General features: G+C 45.9%; 1 protein-coding gene across 4 annotated transcripts in view; it reads right to left on the bottom strand.

Moving 5' to 3' along the window:
- The window catches only part of AASDH (aminoadipate-semialdehyde dehydrogenase), a 159670-nt gene extending 150007 nt beyond the window's left edge, over positions 1-9663 (bottom strand). For 3 of the 4 annotated variants that reach the window (XM_033944696.1, XM_033944731.1, XM_033944739.1), the window contains exon 1: positions 9588-9657. The gene's annotated coding sequence lies outside the window, so the exon portion shown is untranslated. Of the gene's footprint in view, positions 1-9587 lie in introns of all 4 variants that reach the window. The other variant, XM_033944705.1, reaches the window with a different exon arrangement.
- Between the last annotated feature and the right edge of the window lie 3774 nt (positions 9664-13437).

Genomic DNA, 13437 nt, shown 5'->3' with positions numbered 1-13437 from the left:
GGGTTCCGATATGCTGTGTATATCCTCTTCGGTAAATACAGAAGCAAAAAATGTGTTCAGTCTGTCGGTGATTGATTTGTCCTCCTTTAGTGCTCCCTTTATTCCTTGGTCATTCAAAGGTCCCACCGCTTCCTTTGTGGGCCATTTTCCTTTAATATATTGAAAGGACGGCTTGAAGATTTTCACCTCCTTGGCTATTTTTTCCTCGTAGTCTCTTTTGGCCCCTTTTACCGCCCTTTCTGAGGTCTGAATTGAGGGTCCTGGCAGATCCTGTGCTTTTGATGGGGAAAGGCGTGCAGGGAATGGGTGGTGAAGGGTACTGAATCCAGGGAGAAACAGCTCTTCCTGGGGTCAAAATTGCAAGATCCTGACAGAACCTGCATTGATGTTGTTTATGCTTATCTCAGTTTTCGTCCGTTTTTTATCTTCTCCATTCCTTAAATGAGTTTTTTTTTGTCTCTGATCGCCAGGATAATGCAAGATGTGCAGGATCCTGCAGGATATCCAGGATCCAGCAGGATCTGTCAGGATCTTGCAATTTTGACCCCAGGAAGAGCTGTTTCTCCCTGGATTCAGTACCCTTCACCACCCATTCCCTGCACGCCTTTCCCCATCAAAAGCACAGGATCTGCCAGGACCCTCAATTCAGACCTCAGAAAGGGCTGTACAGTACTCCCCCAAAATTTGCGGGGGTTCTGTTCTAGGAACCCCTGTGAATTTTGAAAAACTGCAAATGCGGTTTTTCGCCTGTCAAAAGGCAGGGGAGGCAGAAGAGGGCAGCTGGAGAGGCAGGAGATTGCAGCTGGAGCACCGGCATGTGAAGGAAATCACTTGCAGTCCGCTCCGACCGCCTCTTCCTGCAGTAAAGGTGGGCTACACCAGGGGTAAGCAATTCCAGTCATCGAGAGCCAGAGCAGGTTTTCAGGATATCCACACTGAATATGTATGAGATGGATTTGCATGCACTGCCTCCTTGAGATGCAAATCTATCTCATGCATATTTATTGTGGATATATTGAAAACCTGACCTGGCTCCGGCTCTTGAGAACCAGAATTGCCTACCCCTGAGCAACACCAATCAGGAGCTGCTTTGACATGCAGCTCCTGATTGGTATAGCCTGACTTTACTATAGGAAGAAGCAGTTGGAGCAGATTACAAATTATTGAGTCTGCGAACCACGGACCGTGAATTCGCGGGGGAACACTGATTCAGCACCCTTCACCACCTATAAGGCAGGAAACATTGATTATGCCAGTCAAGCAGGCAGCATATTCTCACATGTGGGTGACATAATCCTTGGAGTCCTGATACAGACAGCTTAAAAAGTGTATCGCCACATTACAAATTTTAAAAAGTTAACGACTGACTGCACCACACATGCGCAAGTGCCTTCCTGCCCGACGTGGGCTTGCGACTCCTCAGTTTTTAGTTTTCCACAGAGCTAAGTTGTATTTTTTGAATGTCATTCAATTTTGCCTTGTTGCCTTCCCACTCTTGGGTATTTTCTTTTCTTCTCTCCCTTTTTTCTTTCTTAAAAATAAAAAATAAAGCGGGGTTTCTTTTCCTCTCACAGACAGAGAGCAAGAGGTGAAGGTGGTACAGGTGAAGGTAGGAGAAGTGAGGGGCCACCTGCTGCTGTGACGTGGGTGAGGTGCAAGCAGGGAGAGAGTGGATGGATGACCAAATGAGAAGGAGAAAGTGTCAGATCTTTAGAGACTGGAGAAGAATATAAGAGGAAGGGAGAGGCAATGGGTTTAAAGAGTGAGTGGTGAGGTGTTAAGGGATTCAGTACCTTGGGGAGAGATTGGGGATGGTTAATATCAGCAAGAGGGGGAGTAAGGGAGTCATAACAGTAGAAGGAGGAACAGGGAAGAAACTTGGTTGTGGGCTAGTCTAGAGAGCAGAGAGTGTCACATGTCCGTCTCAGTCATTGAGTTTGAGTTGCCTGAGGTGGCCTTCCCGTCGATGTCCCATCCATTGACGGGTTATAAGAAGTGCAGCAGATGTCAATGGCCCATATCTCTCACTGACCCACATTGTTGGTGTCTGCAGTGCCTGGACCCGGAACATCGTGTTGAGTCTTGCGTGCATTGTTCATCACTTCAGAACATACCATCAAAAGCCACAAATTAAAGCAGGAAAAATTATTAACATCAGCATAAACGTCAATAAAACTTTCCAGTCATCAAAACCGAAGGCATTGAGATCGACACTGGTATCGAAGAACATCGCTCCCTCTGGTAAGCCTGTTAAGAAGCCACCAGTTTCCCACTCTGTGTCGCAGCTCCTACAAAGTCTTTTAAATCTTCCTCTTCTTAGAGGTGTTTTTCAACTAAACCTTCTGCTCCTGTTAGACCGTAGCAGAAGAAACAACACAACGTACCCCATAATCTCAACCAGCAGCTCCTCCAAAGTCCACTTAGTCTTTTTGACGGGCTTCTAGAGAACATAGCCACTGTTCATTTGTCTCAGTCCCTCCCACAGCCAATCAGAGGTCATTTTCAACTCTATTTTCAGCAATGGGAGTTGATGACCATAGACCTCTGGGTTCTAAGGGTCATTCAGGAGAGGTACTCTCTTCATTTCCTCACTGTTCCTCCAGATCCTCCTCCAAGAGAGTCTTTTTCAAACCCTTATTAGACATCTCTTCTTCAAGAAATAGAGTCTTTTCTCCTTCTCAATGCCATAGAGAATATACCCTCAGCACAGAAGAACCAAGGATTTAACTCCTGCTATTTTCTTATCCCAAAGAAGACGGAAGGTCATCGACTGATCTTGGATCTCAGAGGCCTCAACAAATTTCTAATCAAGAGAAAGTTTTGGATGATGTCCCTAGCGACTTTGTATCCTCTTTTGGATTGCAACAATTGGCTATGCTCTCTGGGCCTCATAGAGGCCTACACTCACATTCCTATCCATCCAGCTTACAGGAAGTTTCTCAGGTTTCAGGTGGCACACTATCATTATCAATACAAGGTTTACCTTTTGACCTGGCATCCTCTCCCAGGGTGTCCACAAAGTGCCTGGTGGTGGTTGCAGCAGCCTTGTACTCTCAGGATCTTCAAGTTTTTCCCTACTTGGACGATTGACTCATCAAGGATATTTCTTCTCAGGGCATCCTTTTAGCGACCCATTGGACAATACTCATCCATCAATACTTGGGCTTCGAGATCAATTTTCCCAAGTCACAAATTTGGGGTGGGGCTCTGGGCAAACTTAGTGGACACATTTAGTCTCCACATCCCAACCCCCCATTTCAACTGAAATAATTAAAAATACCTGAACTGGTGGGGAATCCCCAAGCCCCACATAAGAACATAAAAATTGCAGCTGCTGGGTCAGACCAGTGGTCCATCATGCCCAACAGTCTGCTCACGTGGCAGCCCTTAGGTCAAAGACCAGTGCCCTAAATGAGACTAGCCTTACCTGCGTACGTTTTGGTTCAGCAGGAACTTATCTAACTTTGTCTTGAATCCTTGTAGGGTGTTTTCCCCTATAACAGACTCCGGAAGAGAGTTCCAGATTTCTACCACTCTTTGTGTGGAGAAGAACGTCCTTATGTTTGTACAGAATCTATCCCCTTTTAACTTTAGAGAGTGCCATCTCGTTCTCTCTAAACCTGTCTTTATCTACTAAGTCTATTCACTTCATTATCTTGAATGTTTCGATCATGTCCCCTCTTAGTCTCCTCTTTTCAAGGGAGAAGAGGCAGAGTACTTTCTGCAAGTCTTTCAAAAGAGGATTACCATTGAAATGTGGATACTTTTAGAGCAGTGGTTCTCAAACCTGTCCTGGGGAACTCCCAGCCTGTCCCTAATGAATTTGCATGAGGCAAATTTGCATTTAATAGAAGTGACAGGCATACAAATCTGCTTTGTGCAAATTCATTAGGGATATCTTAAAAATCCAACATCTGGGGGTCTCCCAGGACAGCTTTAGAGGAAAAAAAAAATGACAGAATAGATAAATGGCAGTTATTTGAGCTGGCTGTTTTAGATAAAGCTGAGAAAAATTTGTTATGCAATTCACTGAAAAACAGGGGATCCTAGAACAGTAGATGGATACAGTGGCGTACCAAGGGGGGTTGTGGGGGGCGGTCCGCCCCGGGTGCCAAGCCCTGAGGGGGTGCTCCTGGTCCGGTCCGGTTCCCCCCCCCCTGCGCCAGGTGTCGCGTCTGGAAACAGCCTGCAGCAAGATCGCGATGCCAGCGATCTTTGCCTGCTTCAGCTGTTTCCTCCGCCATGGTCCCGCCCCTCCTCTGACATCAGAGGAGGGGCGAGACCGCGGCGGAGGAAACAGCCGAAGCAAGCAAAGATCGCTGGCATCGCGCGATCTTGCTGCAGGCTGTTTCCCCAGGTAAATGAAGCGGGGAGGCCGGGGGAACGAGCAGTGCTTCGTGGTGGTGGTGGAGCCGAGCGGTCCTTCGAGGTAGTGGAGGGGGGGGCAGCAGGCCTTCAGGGTATGCGGGCAGGCAAACCTTGTGGAGGGGAGGGGAGACAGGCCTTCAAGGGGGACAGGCAGGCCTTCGGGGGGGGGGGGGTGACAGGCCTTAGGGGGGGTGCAGGCCTTCGGGGGGGGGGGGGACAGGCCTTCAAGGGGGACAGGCAGGCCTTCGGGGGGGGGGGGGGGGGGGTGCAGGCCTTAAGGGGGGACAGGCCTTCCAGGGAGGGCACAGGCCTTCAAGGGGGGGCAGGCAGGCAAGCCTTCAAGGGGGGACAGGCCTTTGGGGGGGTGTAGGCCTTCGGGGGGGACAGGCCTTCAAGGGGGACAGGCAGGTCTTTCGGGGGGGGGGGGTGACAGGCCATCGGGGGGGACAGGCCTTCCAGGGAGGGCACAGGCCTTCAAGGGGGGGACACCCCTTCAAGGGGGGTACAGGCAGGCAGGCCTTCAAGGGGGAGACAGGCCTTCGAGGGGGGTGTAGGCCTTCGGGGGGGTGCAGGCCTTCGGGGTGGTGCAGGCCTTCGAGGGGGGGCAGGCCTTTGAGGGGGGTGTAGACCTTCGAGGGGATGTAGGCCTTCGAGGGGGGTGTAGGCCTTCGGGGGGGCAGGCCTTCAAGGGGAACAGGCAGGCAGGCCTTCAAGTGGGGCACAGGCAGGCAGGCCTTCGAGGGGGGTGTAGGCCTTCGAGGGGGGTATAGGCCTTCGGGGGGGTGTAGGCCTTCGGGGGGGGTGTAGGCCTTCAAGGGGGGCAGGCCTTTGAGGGGGGTGTAGGCCTTCGGGGGGGTAGGCCTTCAATGGGAACAGGCAGGCAGGCCTTCAAGGGGGGGGGACAGGCCTTCGGGGGGGTGTAGGCCTTCAGGGGGGATGCAGGCCTTCAAGGGGGGGGCAGGCCTTCAAGGGGAGCAGGTAGGCAGGCCTTCAAGGGGGGGGACAGGCCTTCAGGGGTGGGATGCAGACCTTTAAGGGGGGGACAGGCCTTCAGGGGAGGGGGGCCCTGGTGTAGAAGTACCTCCCCAGGGGAGGGAAGGGGGAGGGGTTCAAAGAGACGTGCATATGCCGGACTTTGGGTGGGAAGAAATAATGGGTCTGAAAATAGAGGAGAGAGAGATGATGGACATGGGTTTTAGGGAGGGAAGGAACAGAAAGGGAGAGAAGTTGGACACAAGGGATGGTGTGGGGGGGGGATAGAGATACTGGTTAAGAGGGTAGTTGGGAAAAGAAAGGGAGAGATGGTGGACCCTGGGGTGGTGGGGAAGGAGGGAGAGCTGCTGGATGAAAGGGTAGTTAAGAAAAGGTGGATCTGTGGAGGGAGACAAAAAAAGGAAAGATGCCAGACATCCGGGGGAGGGAAGGGAAATGGAAGGGGAGGACAGAGATGGCAGATGGATGGTTAGCACGGAGAAAGAAGAAAGAAGGAGACCCTGGCAAGCAAGTTATCAGAAGACAACCAGAGCCTTGGACCAACAAGATTTGAAAAATAACCAGACAACAAAAAGGTAGAAAAACTAATTTTATTTTCTGTTTTGTGATTACAATATGTCAGATTTGAAATGTGTATCCTGCCAGAGCTGGTGTTAGACCGCAAACGTGAGCTAGGATTTAACAGAGAGAGAAAAAGTCCTTTTTGTTTCTTTATTTTATTTACACCACAGCGCCAGTGTGGTTAGGAGAAGCCAAAGGGGGGGTGAAAAAGCTATAAAATAAACCCACCAGGATGTTTGAAAAAAACACCCAATTGGGCAAGAAAATCGAATTGATAAACCAATTCAATAGGCTGAATCGAATCGAATTTTTTTTTCCTGAATCTGGCAGCACTAGTTTGCGCTACTGTCTTAGACTTTAGGACCTGGGATTGGGGAGAGATGGCATCCTCAGTACTTTATAATGTAAATGAAATGAGGATTTGGTCAGATTTTTGAAGGGTCTGCACTCTGGAGAAGAAAAATATTGTATAGGCCGGGGACATGAGACAGCAGGAAATGGGAACTTTTCTTCCTTCTATTTTTGTGAATGGAAAGGCTGAGGATGTCAGAGAGTTCAGTTAAAATATGTGCTTTATAAGAAAATATAATAATGTGTTTTATAAAGTTTATAGCATTGCTGGCCTACCCGGTGAGGTGTTCCTAGTGGTGGTGGCAGCAGCGTGTCAATGTGTTGAGAGGAAGAGGTGATCTGGGAAATTCTGCTGAGCAAACTCTGGGCCCATTTCCACCCCCCAGTTAGTCCACTCCACTCAACTGGTTTACACACTGAGTGGGTCTTTGGGTGTTGTTCCTGGGTAGTTGTTTTGGGATCTCTTCCAGTGGTTTGTCAGTATCTCCTTCTGGTCCAAGGAAGGAAACTTTGTTAACCTTAGCACTGACCTACAGAATATGTTTGTAACAGCGCTGCTTGTGTGGCATTAGTCTATGTAGTGATCGAAAGAAAAAAACAGACCTTTGCACATTTTTGCACTATATGGTGGGTGTATGAGGAGATTCACATTTCCTGCACAGCTAAGTCCGTGTGAAGTTACCTTGTGCTGTATTTGACATCTAGCAAGTCTCTGTTTGGAAGGAAAGATCTCAGCTTAAAAATGAAGTGGCCAGAAGTTATGGTAAAAGCAGATAGCGTAGCTGGTTTTAAGAAAGGTTTGGACAAATTCCTGGAGGAAAAGTCCAAAGTCTGTTATTAAGACATGGGGGAAACATCTGCTTGCCCTAGATCGGTAGCATGGAATGTTGCTATTCTTTGGGTTTTGACCAGGTACTAGTGACCTGGATTGGCTTCCATGAGAATGAGTTACTGGGCATGATGGACCATTGGTCTGACCCAGTTAAGCTATTCTTATGTTATGTTCTCATCTGTAGGGGCCTTTGTTTTCACTTCTTATTTTAATGTTTTTTTTTTCTGAAAACTTATCAGTGTTTTTTATAATGGGAACAAAAATGGAAGAGAATTAATGTGTGTGGAATGGGGGGGGTAACTAATTTCTTCAGCTAAATAATTCAATCCACCTCAACCAGACACAGGAGAACTCACGCACCATTCACACACCCTCCAACCAAAAACGTCAAAAGAAAAAAACAGTTCGACAACCTCCTAGCCATTCGAGCTGCAACACTCGACCCCCAACTCTACAACCTCGACCACAAACTACAAAACCTTCAAAAAAGAAATAAAAACCCTTCTATTCAAAAAACACATAAAACCGAACTAACACAATCAGAACTTTCCCAAGCATCACCTGCAACTACTCCATATGTACTTCTGATGTCATGACAATTCAGACATAATTTATGTTATGTTATGGTATGTTTGGAATAATGGTTACATATATGAGGTTCAAGAAAAGAAAATTTTCATTGCCTGTTTCTATTATGACCATTTATTCAGTTTCATGGTTATTACAAAAAATATTTTTTTTACATGGGGGGGTGTCAAAAAATTATGGGCCCCGGGTGCCACATACCCTAGGTACGCCACTGGATGGATATAATGATCTTTATTGAATCAAAGCATCAAAAACCGGATATGGCCATGTTTCAATCCATCTTCATTAGGGATAAAACTACAAGCAACAAGTTTATGTGCATAACACAATAACCCTCCCCCCCTTTACAAAACTGCAGAAATGGTTTTTAGCGCAGGCTGGCGTGCTGATAACTCTGCACTGCTCCCGACATTCGTAGGAACTCTGAGTGTCTGGAGCAGCGCACTGCCCTGCGTTAAAAACCACTTCTGTAGTTTTATTTAAAAAAAGGGGGGGGGGGGTAAAATTGTCAATCAATATATAGTAATGATAATAAAAATATAATCAATATGAATGAAGGACCACAAACAGTTTTTATCACAGCTTAGTAAAAGGGCCCCTAATATGCTTACTGCAGCAAAATATAGTTTACCATGAGGTATACTGAGGCATCCTGTGGAAATTTGTGGATGTGCGCATATTCCCACATACTAAAAAATAAAATTTACATTTTTGTAGGGGGGCGGAGAGTGGGCGTGTTCTACACCAATCGGTTTGCACAACTACATTGCTTTATGACAGATTAACATGTGCTTAGCGCATGGGTCCTTACCGTTTACATAATAGGAAAATTAGAATGTGGCCATTTTAACCCAGTAGTAAAAATGGCCTAACGCAGTTATGACCTGCGTAAAGACATGCTTAAGCCACATTTTACCTTAGTATGGTAAAAGGTCCCCATAATAACTTTGAAACAATGAAAGGCTTATCAACATGCAAAATATATTTGACTATCTGTGGGTTTCTGCCCGCTTGTGCAATCCCTATAAATTAACAATTGAAGAGTTATATAAAAATGGCACAATATACCCATCCTGAGTATACAGTATACTGCGCACATGCCTAAGGCTTGAATCATTTAGTTCAAAAACCAGATTTACTATGTTTGTTTGCTTTTATAATTCACTATTGCATCTCGTAGCCGAACAACCTCAGCATATGTAAATCAAAGAGAGAGTGTCCAGAAAATATGTTCTTTCAAGGCTAAAAACTTTTTCAAGCTTCTGCTCACTCATCCAAGGAATATCAGCTTCCCAACAGCAAACTGTAAATATACATAGTCATCACTATTTTCAATATGACTCACTAACATATTGATCTAAAAACTATTAAAACTACTACCAGCTAGAAAAGATTCAGTTAGATGGTACTTAAATTATTATATATTTATAAAAATATTTGATATGCTGTAAAGACTAAAAAGTCTAAGCGGCTTATAAAAAAAATAAATAAATAAGGCAAATCAAATAAAAGAACGTCAATTAAAATAGGAAAGAACCAATCAAACAAGATTGGATAGACAGTCTCAATAAGAAGCAGTGATGTGCTACACTGAAAATGCCTGGACCCAGCAGCAGCAGCTGGACTCGCATGGCAGGACTACAACATTACGATAAGGAGGTATTAAATACTAACTGAAAAAAAAAATATGTTTTTAGTAATGATTTGAATAAAATGGGAAGGTTTTTCCAGAGGAAAGGGGACAAGAAAAAATAGGCTGCAGAATGAGTTGATTTATAATGCGCTATGAGGAGATGGAAGGACTAATCAATAGGTATCAGTGGCATAGTAAGAAGGAGCAGGTAGCGGGCCATCCCAGGCATCATCTTCACGCGGGGTACTGGCGCTAGCATACCTCTTTAAATGTTCGCTGGCTTGAGCAACATCTCGCTGCTCGCGCTGGCATTGGCTCTCTCTGACGTCACTTCCTGGTTGTGAGACCAGGATGTGATGTCAGAAGAGAGATGACGCTGGTGCGAGCTTGGGTGGAAGATGCTGCTCACACCGGTGAACAGTTCAAATGGTACGCGACATGCGGCGGGGAAGAGTTAACGGGGGTGGGGTGGGAAAGAGTGGGGAGAGGCGCATGGCACGGCGATGTCAGGCACCACCAGCCCGGGCTCCAACCTCCCTTGCTACGCCACTGATAGAAATCTAATGAACTTAAGATTCGGGAAGGTGTATATAGAATGGTGACAGAGACCAAGTACAGGAGGGTGGTATACCTAAATGTAAGGCATTGAATGTTAAGGAAAGAATTTAAAAAAAAAATTTCAGTGAAGTCTAGAAGGCCGATTGGGCGGTATATAAAATTTTTTAAATAAATGAATTAAATTTTAAAACTCAAGAAAACTAATGATCCAGAAAACAATTTGTAGCCTAATATCTTATGGCCTCGTTTACAAATCTACTCTAGCGGCTGCGATGTACTAACGGCCCCAAAGCCCATAGAGATTTAAAGGGCTTCGGGGTTGTTGCCGCGCAGCTTTGTAAAAGAGGGGGTAAGTGTGGAACTGATATCAAATTAGTAATATATTAACATTAAATCTACTTTTCAGTATAAAGAACTGGAGATCAAAAAATAATTATATTATTTCTTAGATATTTATTGAATTATTTGAGCACCAGTCTTAAAAACAAGCGGAAAATCATCTTGCACTGAAACACAAAGACTCAACAGCCTCGAAGCCCTTTAAGGGCTCCTTTTACTAAGGTGCGCTAGCGTTTTTAGCACACGCTGCATTGCAGCACATGCTAACCCTGCGCTATGTGCCAAAAACTAACGCCAGCTCAATGCTGGCGTTAGCTTCTAGCGTGCGTGCTAAAACCACTAGCACAGCTTAGTAAAAGGAGCCCTAAATCTCTAAGGGCTTCAGGGCTGCTAGCATAGCTTTGTAAAACAAGCCCTTAGGTCTTAAATTGCAGTGGAGAAACAGTGTACTCTTATTAAATCTCTCATTAAAAAAACCACGGGACATATACTTCCCCCTCCCCATTCATGGTTTTGACACTCGTGATTTCACATATTCACAATTTTTTGGGGGTAGGGGGAAACCCCCCCCCCCATAGTATAGCACGTTCCCGCCTCTCTCCAACCCTCCCCCACGGCATCCTGACCTTACCTGGTGGTCTAGTGGGCTTTCGGGGTAGGAGCGATCTTCCTATGCTCCTGCCCCGTGTAGATCGCCAATAGGAAATGGCTGCCATGAGCTCCCGTCGTAGTCTCGAGAGACTACGGGAACTTATGGCAGTCATTTCCTAATGGCGATCTGCATGGGGCAGGAGCGTAGGAAGATCGCTCCTGCTCCTAAAGCCCGCTAGTCCACCAGGTAAGGATACCGGGGGGGGAGGGGGGGGGGAGGGTCAGCCGGAAGAGAAGATATTCACGATTTTTCAGTATTTGCAGTCCGGCTCTGCCCCTATCCCCCGCAAATACCGAGGGAGAAGTGTAGATCTTCAAACCAAATGCTGCAAGCTGACAAGGCAAATAGAGAATGTACTGAGGCCATTCAGCTTAAAAAGAGACTGTCCCACTAATAATTTTATTCTTATATACCGCCAGACCAGAAATGGTTCTAGGGTCAGTTTACAACAGGTAGAGCTGAACATACAGCAGAAAAAAATACAATTCATAATGGAAGTACATCAAAATTATGAAATGTAAAAATATATAATTATTTTAAGACAATAAAATGTGTTAGGATACAAACTTATCAAATAGTTGTGTCTTTAATAATTTTCTAAAATAAACATACGAAGAAGCTCCTAGCATGATTTTTCCAAACCAAACATTCAATTTAGCAGTCTGAAAAGTGAGGATTCTCAAGAAACCTCTCGTAGCAACATAATTTAACAGATGGGTACATAAACAAATGAGCTCTATGTGTAGGCTTATTTGAGTGGTTCAAAGAAAAATGAGAAACAAGGTAGCCTGGTGACATGCCAAAGATTGATTTATAACCAATAAATGTAAATTGAAACAAAACTCTGGCCTCAATCAGCAACCAGTGAAGTACCACAATATCAGACATGTTCAAAAATCTGCCGCTGACAATCACTGATGTCAGTACTTGCTTAACTATATTAAAATAATGCAAAAAAAAATCTATAAAAGCCAATATTCTTCCTGCTGTTAAAATATGTGTTTTCAATGCTCTTTTAGTTTTGTCCACATACAATAAATTGCATGAGCTTATAGCGGTAGTGAAATTACTTAAAAGGTACAAAAACTGCAGTGATGCCAAAAGACTGGACTTGAGACACCTCACCAAGCCAACAATTGCGCCATAAAAATAAACAATCTAGAAATACAATCATCCCAGGACAAGCAGGCAGCCTATTCTCAACATGTGGGTGACGTCATCTACGGAGTCCCGATGCAGACAGCTTCGCAAGCTGATTTGCTTGCAGAACTTAGAAAGTTTGCAACTGCCGCACCGTGCTTGCGCGAGTGCCTTCCCGCCCACGCAAGGGTGCGCATCTCTTCAGTTCTTTGTTTTCCACAGAGCCGAGAAGTTGTGTTTTTGACACTCTGAGCTAGACTCAGTTCTAAATTTCGTACCTTCTCTCACCGCGGCTTGTGTTTTGTTATTTTTAAGAGTTGCTGTGTGGTTTTATGCGTTTTTCATTTTAAAATAAATAAATAAAAGACTTTCATTATATTTAATTTGTCACTGCGGGGCCTGCTTTGCGGCTTCCGCCGGCGTGTTTCGATTTTGCTTAGGCCATCTTTCCATCTATGTCCAGGCTGGTCATAGGCTTCAAGAAGCGTAGCTGTTGCCAGCGCGCGTTCTCCTTCACTGTCCCACTTAGGTGGTGTATTCAGTGTTTTGGACCTGACCATTGTCCGGAGTCGTGTACTTGCTATGCTACCCTTCAACCTCGAACCCGCAAGCATCATCGAGTTCAGGTGGAGAAACTCTTTGGCAGTACAGATCCCCTTGCCCCAGTCTCAACCCCGCAGTCGGTCAAGCTTACGGGGGTTCCGCCTTCTGCCTCACGTCCTCATCCTCGAGTAAATCTGCTAAGTCTTCTGACAAGACGCTTGCCTCGCTGCCTCCCTCAGGTCAGGTGCCAGCAGTAGTTATCAAGCTGCCTAAGAAGCATGTCTCCAAGTTGAAGAGTCGTTTTTCCTCTTCTTCCTCGGAAACTGTTGCTGCAGATCCTCCAGTCTTAGAGTCACGTTTGGAGGCTCTGATCCAGACCATTTTGGATCGTCAGTTGGGCAATATCCTTGCCAAACATAGTTCTGCCTTGACTCTTCTTCCTGCAGTCCAGCCTGAGCCCTCAGCAGTAACACCTGGAGTCGAGTCCTTGGCTGAGCTTCGAGCTCAATCTCCTCACTCTATACAAGGAGTCGAATCCTTGGGAGTGCCTCGCGAGGATTTCACATTCTGTATGCAAGGAGTCGATTCTTTGTCAGTGTCTCGTCTGAAGCATAAGCACGCTATTCATGGAGCCGAGTCCTTGTCAGTGCCTTGAGATGCCTCAACATCAGGAGTTCAATCTCTTGTGGTGTCTCCAGCCTCCAGCCCTCGTTCCTTGCATAAGGCATCGCCCTTTCCGAGGCATAGGGCAAAGACTCCTCGACTTTCTTCTCAGCGAGACCTGCCTGGTTCAAGGCACAGTTCTCCACACAAGTTGAGGCATCCATCGAGGCACAGATCCTCTTCTCAAGACATGCCTCGTCTCTCTACACCTCGAGA

Source organism: Geotrypetes seraphini, chromosome 1, assembly GCF_902459505.1.
Source record: "Geotrypetes seraphini chromosome 1, aGeoSer1.1, whole genome shotgun sequence".
Taxonomy (NCBI): domain Eukaryota; kingdom Metazoa; phylum Chordata; class Amphibia; order Gymnophiona; family Dermophiidae; genus Geotrypetes; species Geotrypetes seraphini.
Note: the sequence above shows the minus strand (reverse complement) of the source record. Positions and strands in the feature narration are given on the sequence as shown.